The sequence below is a fragment of the Limulus polyphemus genome, unplaced genomic scaffold (assembly GCF_000517525.1).
Source record: "Limulus polyphemus unplaced genomic scaffold, Limulus_polyphemus-2.1.2 Scaffold2240, whole genome shotgun sequence".
Taxonomy (NCBI): domain Eukaryota; kingdom Metazoa; phylum Arthropoda; class Merostomata; order Xiphosura; family Limulidae; genus Limulus; species Limulus polyphemus.
This window is the reverse complement of record NW_013667850.1, coordinates 49,864-57,874: the sequence shown is the minus strand read 5'-3', so window position 1 is coordinate 57,874 and position 8,011 is coordinate 49,864. Positions and strand designations below refer to the sequence as shown.

Genomic DNA, 8,011 nt, shown 5'->3' with positions numbered 1-8,011 from the left:
TAATCACACATTTGATCTTGCTGTTTTTAATGTAGTCCTTCCTTTTGGGTCCACCGGTGGGTCAACAGTAAGCATACGAAATTACAACGCTAAAATCCGGGATTATATTCCTTGCGGTGAGCACAACAGAAGGCCCATTGTGGTTTTGCGCTGAAACAAACAAAACCATCCTTTTGATGTAAATATTAACTTAACTGTTTACACAATGTTATGTTTGCATTACATATATACATATATAAATAACAATATTATAGTATTTATTGCATATTTTACGTTATCATAAGTAACTCTAAAGATATGAACAAAAAAGGAATTTTATCAAAACTGTTTTAAAACAATTATATAATTATCGCTATGTGTTTTTTCGCAATCAAAATTTGAGAAGCGACAGAGGGCACATAATTAATTTCAAAGACATGTGATTGAGGTTGGTGTTGCCCTAGATATTTTGTTAGTCTTAGAAGTTAGACGTAGGTAGTGCTACCAATTAGCAGAAGCATTTGAATAAAAGTGAAAACGCTACTCTTGTTAGAAGTTACAAATAATTTTATATATGCATTACTTAATTCGTATTCTTTATAAATTATAGTCCGAGGATTTTCAAGAGTTATCAACAAACAGTGACTACTGTACTGGCACTGAAGTAGACTACTACCTTGAATTTGAAAGTTGTAACTGTAAAACTAAAAGTGTAAGTTGAAGAACTACTAGTACTAGTAGACTGCGAAGTTTTGTAACTAGTACCACTACTTCTACTGTTATAACTTGTAATTAGTCTTATAAGTATAATAGCAGTTATTAGTATATTTATTATTAGTAATTTACCAGCCGAGCATAATCATCATTTGTATCACTAACACAGTAACAATTAGGTTTATTCTGCAGTGACACTGATACTATTACTAGTGATAATGCAAGTTGTACTTGTAAGTTGTATGATGCTAGTGCTACTTTGCTAGCTGATAAGTATATCGGTCCTAGTATGAGTATCATGCTGTATCATGTTTATGTGACAAACCATTGTAAAGTCATATAACTTATCACAATTCATGCCTAGAGTCTTGTCTCTTAGATGAACTTGTATTGTTGTAAAACTATATTGCCACTGTGCATGAACTTGATGAAAACCAAAACTTTAAGATGGCTTTGAGAGTGTAAACACATATGGCCCATAGATTTACCCAAAAACATAAACAAAAATTATTTTTAAAGTATATCCCAAAGTTTTAGCATGTTTCTTAAATACAAACCACTATTTTCTTAATACTTTATTTAAAGAAAATTGAGTACCCCTGACCTCTGTCTTATTTATTCCCATAGTAAGCTTCACAATGTGCTCTACTTTCCTATTTTTTCACTTTTTTTTTACTTTTAGGTAAAAATTCATATTTTTTCCTGCTTTAAAAAATAAGGAAAGTTACATTCTTGGTACAACTCAACATAAAATACAAAACTTGTGAATGTAGTCAAACTGCCTCTAATATTAACTTTAAGATAGTGTTTTAGAATCTAGTAGTTTGCACAAGTTACAGCTTCTTGTTTGCATCTGAGACAGATACTTTCTTTTGCAATATGAGAAAATTATTTTATCTGCTCTCTGGTAAGTGACTTTAGAGTAGGGTGATCCTTATTTCTAAATTTGAAGTTTTGATTTACAATACTCTGGCCCCCTCATTTTGTTCCAATATATAAATAAGTAATTCACACCAAGTTTTATTCATGTTGAGTAACACTAACATTTAGGGGTAGCTCAAGTTAGTTGAAATTTTACCTTGTAGCTCATTGTATTTACATTCCATGTATGATTAATCCATGTGGCAATTTTTTACTACTGTAACATTCTATATGACATGATAGTAGTTTCTAGAATTTCTACAAGATAACTTCAGGTCATCCAACGTAGAGACAATTATCAAGAGCTTCTTGAATAAGCCACAACCTTTCTTGGTGGAATCCCTCCTAGTGTAGTGCAATTTATAGAACCTAGTGCATTGTATCATGCATGATGGATGGCCAAGGCATTATATGCCTCAAGATCTAGATGTTTATGAGACGGTTTAAGCTCACTGGCCATGAGGAAAGATAACTCTGTGACATTGCATCTTTGTTGTTTGAGTTCACCTGAGGGCATGATTCACTGCTCCCAATGCCATTTCTGCTCCTTACAATATCTTAACTTCCTACAATGTGTTAAGTATAAGAAGATGAATTTTGCTCCTTCAAAATCTGCCTGTAAAACATTTGCTGGACATTTTGGTATCTCCTTGAGAAACTCATTGGTTTGGCATTCTTTGATTCATCTGTATTTACAGTGACAAAACAAGCAATGGTAAAGACACTAAATGAGGAAGGCAAGGATTCTTGATGTTGGACATCCTGGAACTTTGCCCTCCCACAATGCAATATCAGCATAGCCACTGAGGCAAAGGGGAAATGTTATTCATTCTATACACTTCTTTGCTGTCTAGATTCATATTTGTTGTTCCAAACCTGCAAATATGGTTAAGAGTTGTTGTGTATTCAGTTGCACCAATAACAAGTCAAAGACCTTAACGTCCCCATTTATTTGATACCCAGTCAAGCTACTGCAAAGGAGAGAAGCCAAGACCAGCCAGGTCCACTGACAAAAAGAAAAATCATCGACAAAATACTCCAACAAAAGGGCCTTAACAGGGCCAGGCAATGATCTATAAATCCAAATACCAAAATTCAAATGCACAAAAAGAGAGAAAAGAGTGTTGTAACTAAAAGCTATCAACTGTGGAACACTGGAAGCAACAGGAAAGCTGTGGGAGCCAAAGTCTGACTATAATTATGTGTGTTAAGCTCATTTTATATCACGTAAATGTTGTCTTCTGATTTTTTTAACACAAGGTAATTGTATACATCCGGGTACTGCACACTGGGCCATTATGTCGGGTCGTTGATCCACGAATTGACATAGTGCTGGTAGGGACAAGAATCAAGACCAATTAATTGTAACTTTATCTCGCCAATGCCTTAGCCTACAACTTCCCATGTATTGATAAGACATTGCAATTGATAATTTGACTATCAAACAATCATATATGAATGATAATTGAAGAATTTGCACAACAACTTTAGCACTAACACGTGTATAGATAAATTGTGTACATGCAGCTTTACTCACTTTGCTATTGTTTTCCCCTTTGTCAAAATGGCGATTGCATTACCAGGCAAAATCATGTGACTGTAACATCGTGCCGACCTCAAGAATGAACTTCCAAAACACATCCAGTTCAATATCAGGAAGTCTGAGAATATTTCAGTTTAAGAATTCATAACAAAGAACACAACAGACTTCTACAGGTGCCTCAAAATTCCATCTAGATTTCTGGATAATGACCCAAGTCATAGGATCTCCGACAGGACTATATGGAATCAGTACAGACAGTTCAGCACTTGAATATGGTAAAGGACAATGCTTAAAGGAGTGTGGCTCTTATTGAGGAGTATAATGCCATCATAGCAAGGAAAGAACAAAAACTATTACTCCCTCAAGCTGTGCAAGATATTAGAAGATGCTTTCCTAACAGAAAAAGGAAACAATAATGTAAAAGTAATTAACCACTCCAAAAATCATATAATTATGTAATGATAGTATTGTATATGAATAAAATAGCATACTTTAAGTAAATAATTTATAATACATAAATAGTTTTGTATCACGTTGTACAGATGATACCAGGCCACTGTAGTATAGAACTTCAACCTCATTGAGCAACCTCCAATATGGTCCAAAATGGATGAAGTTTTACATTTAATGTTGTTGTTTTTTTGTACACTGGAACAAAATTAGGGGGTGAGAACTTTATAATTTTTAACCTGAAATTTTAGCTACAAATAGGGACCACTCTAATGTAATGAACATTACTTCCATCACTATGAAGAATAACTGAGAGATGATCAAATGCTCCTTTACTTCAGTAAACTGAGTTTTAAAGTTCAAGCATGTGCACCAGCTTCTGTGAAATTGTGCTTCTTGTCATGCATAGTGTTTGTCTAAGCTTTAGATACATGCCATTTGATTTTTGTGTGCATGTATCTGTCAGTTATGTCCTGAAATAAATGAAATGCTGCGTGGGTAAACACAGTTTCAACATCAGTAATTGGCCTGCCAAGACAGTAAGGAACATGATCTTTCATGTTTGTGTCAGTGATTGCCAAATGACCAATTTCATTATTTCTGTTGCATTTGTTAAAGGGCAGTAGCTTGTGGTAATAGTAGCAAACTAACTTGAAACTGAGAAATGGTGACATTTAGATCTAATTGGAAAAAAATGTTCAACATAACATAGAGTGGAAACATCCAGCAGCAGTACATTTTCTACCAGTAATAATTCACTTTTTGCCAGTTCTTGCTCATCCAGTGCAGTGTTTAATGGTTCTATGTTACTTCAAAGCCTTGCTCTGGATGGCTGTGATAAAGTTGATAATTTTATGAAAACATGCTGATAAGTCCCCTACTGTAACAAACATTCACTTGAAATTTTAAATACATAAACATGATAAGTTTCTCAATTTGAAATAATGTTGTCATTAAACTAGTTTTAATACTAGAAATAGCTGATGTAAGAGACTAAGATTAGTGATAAAGAAAGACTTAGTATTTTGATTTGTGTTTTAAAGGGGGGAAAAAATCTTTAAGATTGGCTTCATAAAATGAAGTATTCAATTAAAAAGTTTTACAACTTAAAAGTATATTTTATGTTATATTACATTGTAAAAAAGGAACAAATTTTGAATAGGAATATATATATTTCTAATATTTTAATATTTAAAAAAAATTAATTACTCTGATTGAAAGCATGTACAAGCATTGAAAATAATAATTTACCCTTTTGATACTTTAAATGTATGACATGACATAAAATTAAAAGAAAATAAGGGACCTATTGTTCTATTCAGGCCATCACATCCACTACAAAAGAAAAATTCAAAGCTAGCCTTCATCATTCAAATATTTATCAAGATATCCCTTGAATTATCTTAAATTTACTGCAGGTGACTCATTCCAAAAGCTAACCACCCTTTTAGAAAAATAAAACTGTCTTGGGTGATAAAGATTCCTACCCTGCAAAAGTTTATATTTCTGTTCCCTAGTCCTACCATTTTCACCATTATGTATAAAAATGGATGATGCATCAACAATATCAATTCCCTTAACAGTATTATACACTTTAATCAAATCCCTTCTAATTCTTTTTTCAAGAGAAAACAATTTGAGATTTAACCTGTCCTTGTATGACAACCTTTTCCTCCCAGGTACCATCATAGTAGCCCTCCTCTAAACCCTTTCTAGTAATTCAGTGCTCTTCCTAAGGTAAGGAGTGCAAGACTGAACACAACACCAAATGTGGCCTAACTAGTAACCTATGCAATGAAATGATAGCCTCTTTAGACTTAAGTTTTTGTTGTCATGTTCGATTTAAACACTTGACATCTTGAAGTAAAGCATTCAAAACTGTATAACATATTCCAAATATGATTTTACTGTTTAATTTTTGTTTTAGGTTCAAACTTTCTATAAATTAATAATTTGATCTGCTCATTTTATATCATTAAACAGTTAGCAGAGGGCCTTAGTTTTGTTTTTATGGTACCAAATGCTTCTCTCACATAAAAAACAAGTCCTTTCCAAATTTCCAGTGTAAATAACTTTACACTTCTTAATGTTAAAACTCATCATCTGCATTTGTACTTTTACTCATTAACCCTGTTCAGATAGCTCACTTTTCAAAGTCTTTTTTTTTCAGCTGACCTAATGCATGGTGTACTGGAATTGAAACATGTTGTCTGTTTTTTAATAATTGAAGAAGTTACACAGTCAGATAAATGCAATGTATTGTAACCATGAGGGTTTTGATGGTTTTACGTGTTTCCCACTATTTCTCTGGCTCGTATGGACTTGATTCCTAGCATGTAAAATTTTTCAATAGCTATTTTCAGTCACAAGCTGGAAATGCTCCACAAATGTTTGTTTTAGCTATTTATTGAAAAACAAACCTGAGTAATACCACCTACTTATTTGTCATTTGTAGGCAGAATATCAGAGTAAAATTACCTCAACTGCTGTAAAAGAAAGGCATTTTCACACACTATCTACAAATAAACCTTGCTGGTGAATGAATAAGCATAGATATTTATGCAGGATTGTCTTTCTTTCTTAAGACAAATGTGACACGCCCCTCAGTGGCACAGTGGTATGTCTGTGGAGTTGCACTGCTAGAAACTGGGTTTCGATACCTGTGGTGGGCAGAGCACAAATAACCCTTTCTGTAGCTCTGTACTTATCAACAAACAAACAAATGTGACTCGGGCTTTGGGCACTATTGTATACATTATATAATATTTATCTGTTTACTGTAAAAGTGTTTTCAAAAGGGTTAAGTTATTTAAAAAAATTTGAAATGAGACGTCTGATATTAATTTACTACTGTATTTCCAAAGAAAAATTGCATTATTAATAAGTCCATACCATGAAAATGATCTCTGACCAATGAAATGTAAGAAATTGGCTGTTGTGAAAAAAAAATTGGGACTTATTGTTTCCTTACATAATTTCAAATGTTTGTCATTATAGCCTAATTAATATTAAATCTGAGTGTACAGTTGGTCTGGAATTCTGAATATGTAATAGTCTGAATAGTATTGTCTAACCAATTGCTATTTGATTATAAACGAAAATGCTGGTAAAATGTATCTTTATGAGATAAAATTTTGGGTCTTCAATTTTAAAGTGAAATTCAGATGTGTTCTGATTGAATAGACTGGTAGCAAGTATAAGGTCAGTTATTCCTAAATGTTCTTGGGGCATTGGTATATTATGCTTTATTCTATTATCTTTTTGGAAGTCTGTTAATTAAGCTCTTTTAACAATTTTTTAGTAGTTTATATTGAGTACTGGAAAAGGGATGGGTTAAAAACATAATTAACAGAACATCGGTCAATTTAGCTTATGGTCTTGAGTTTAAATTCTGGCCATGGCAGCTCAAAATTATGCATGCAAAAAAATAAATTGCTACTGTTGATTGTAAATTTATTTTGAGTGACTGAATGAACATAAAGTACAATTGTGAATATTGTTTAAAGCCACAACGGAGGTAGTAAAATTAAGTTATGTAAGATTTCACTATTTCCACACACACACACACACACACACACACACACACACACATGTAACCATGGTCATTGTTGGTGAGCATATAATATTCATGTAGTTGTTTTTGAAGGTTTATTAATTACAGTTCTGTCCATTTTTTTTTTTTTTATAATACACATTACAACTGTTTTTATTAAATATCTTCATAATTACAATTGGGTTGGGTAAATGTGTAGCATGTTCTAGCCACTTCAGGTTGACTTGACTAGTAGAGAGATTATAGTATTACTACCATTGTATAGAACTTTTTATGGTCATGTGATCATGTGCATTATACAGTAAAGATTGAAGTAAACATGAAAAAAAAATTAGTTTCTTTTCAACAGTATTAACCCAGTATCATTGATGCTGTGGTAAGGTTCTGACAACTTATAAATTTCAAGTTTAGCTGTGCAGTTTATGGAATTAAAAATTTTCACTTCAATACATTTCTTAAATAAATTATGAGTACATGTTGATACTCAGATATGTAAGTTTTGAAATAAATGTTAAAATGTTTTAAATTATCAGCACTGAAAATTTATCAACTTCTATAAAAAATAATCTTTTTACTAAAACTTAAGTCAACCAATAAGAATATTTGTATTTTTGTTATGACCTTTTGCATGCAGACATTGTATCTTATCGCTTTCTGATGCTCCTAGTTTTAATGCCAGGTGGTTAGGGTGCTTGACTTGCAGTCTGAGGGTCGTGGTTTCGAATCTCCGTCCCATCAAACGGAGCAAATGGGAGCATTATAGTGTTATGGTTAATCCCTCTATTCATTGATAAAAGAGTTGACTAGTTGCCTTCCCTCTAGTTTTTCACTGCTAAATTAGGGATGGCTAG

At 32.7% G+C, this 8,011-nt stretch overlaps 1 protein-coding gene across 3 annotated transcripts in view; it reads left to right on the top strand.

The window, feature by feature from the left end:
* The first annotated feature begins 451 nt into the window (after positions 1-451).
* Positions 452-8,011, top strand: part of LOC106466369 (spatacsin-like) — an 18,073-nt gene continuing 10,513 nt past the window's right edge. For all 3 annotated transcript variants that reach the window (XM_013926650.2, XM_022394366.1, XM_022394365.1), the window contains exon 1: positions 452-691. The gene's annotated coding sequence lies outside the window, so the exon portion shown is untranslated. The remainder of the gene's footprint in view (positions 692-8,011) is intronic.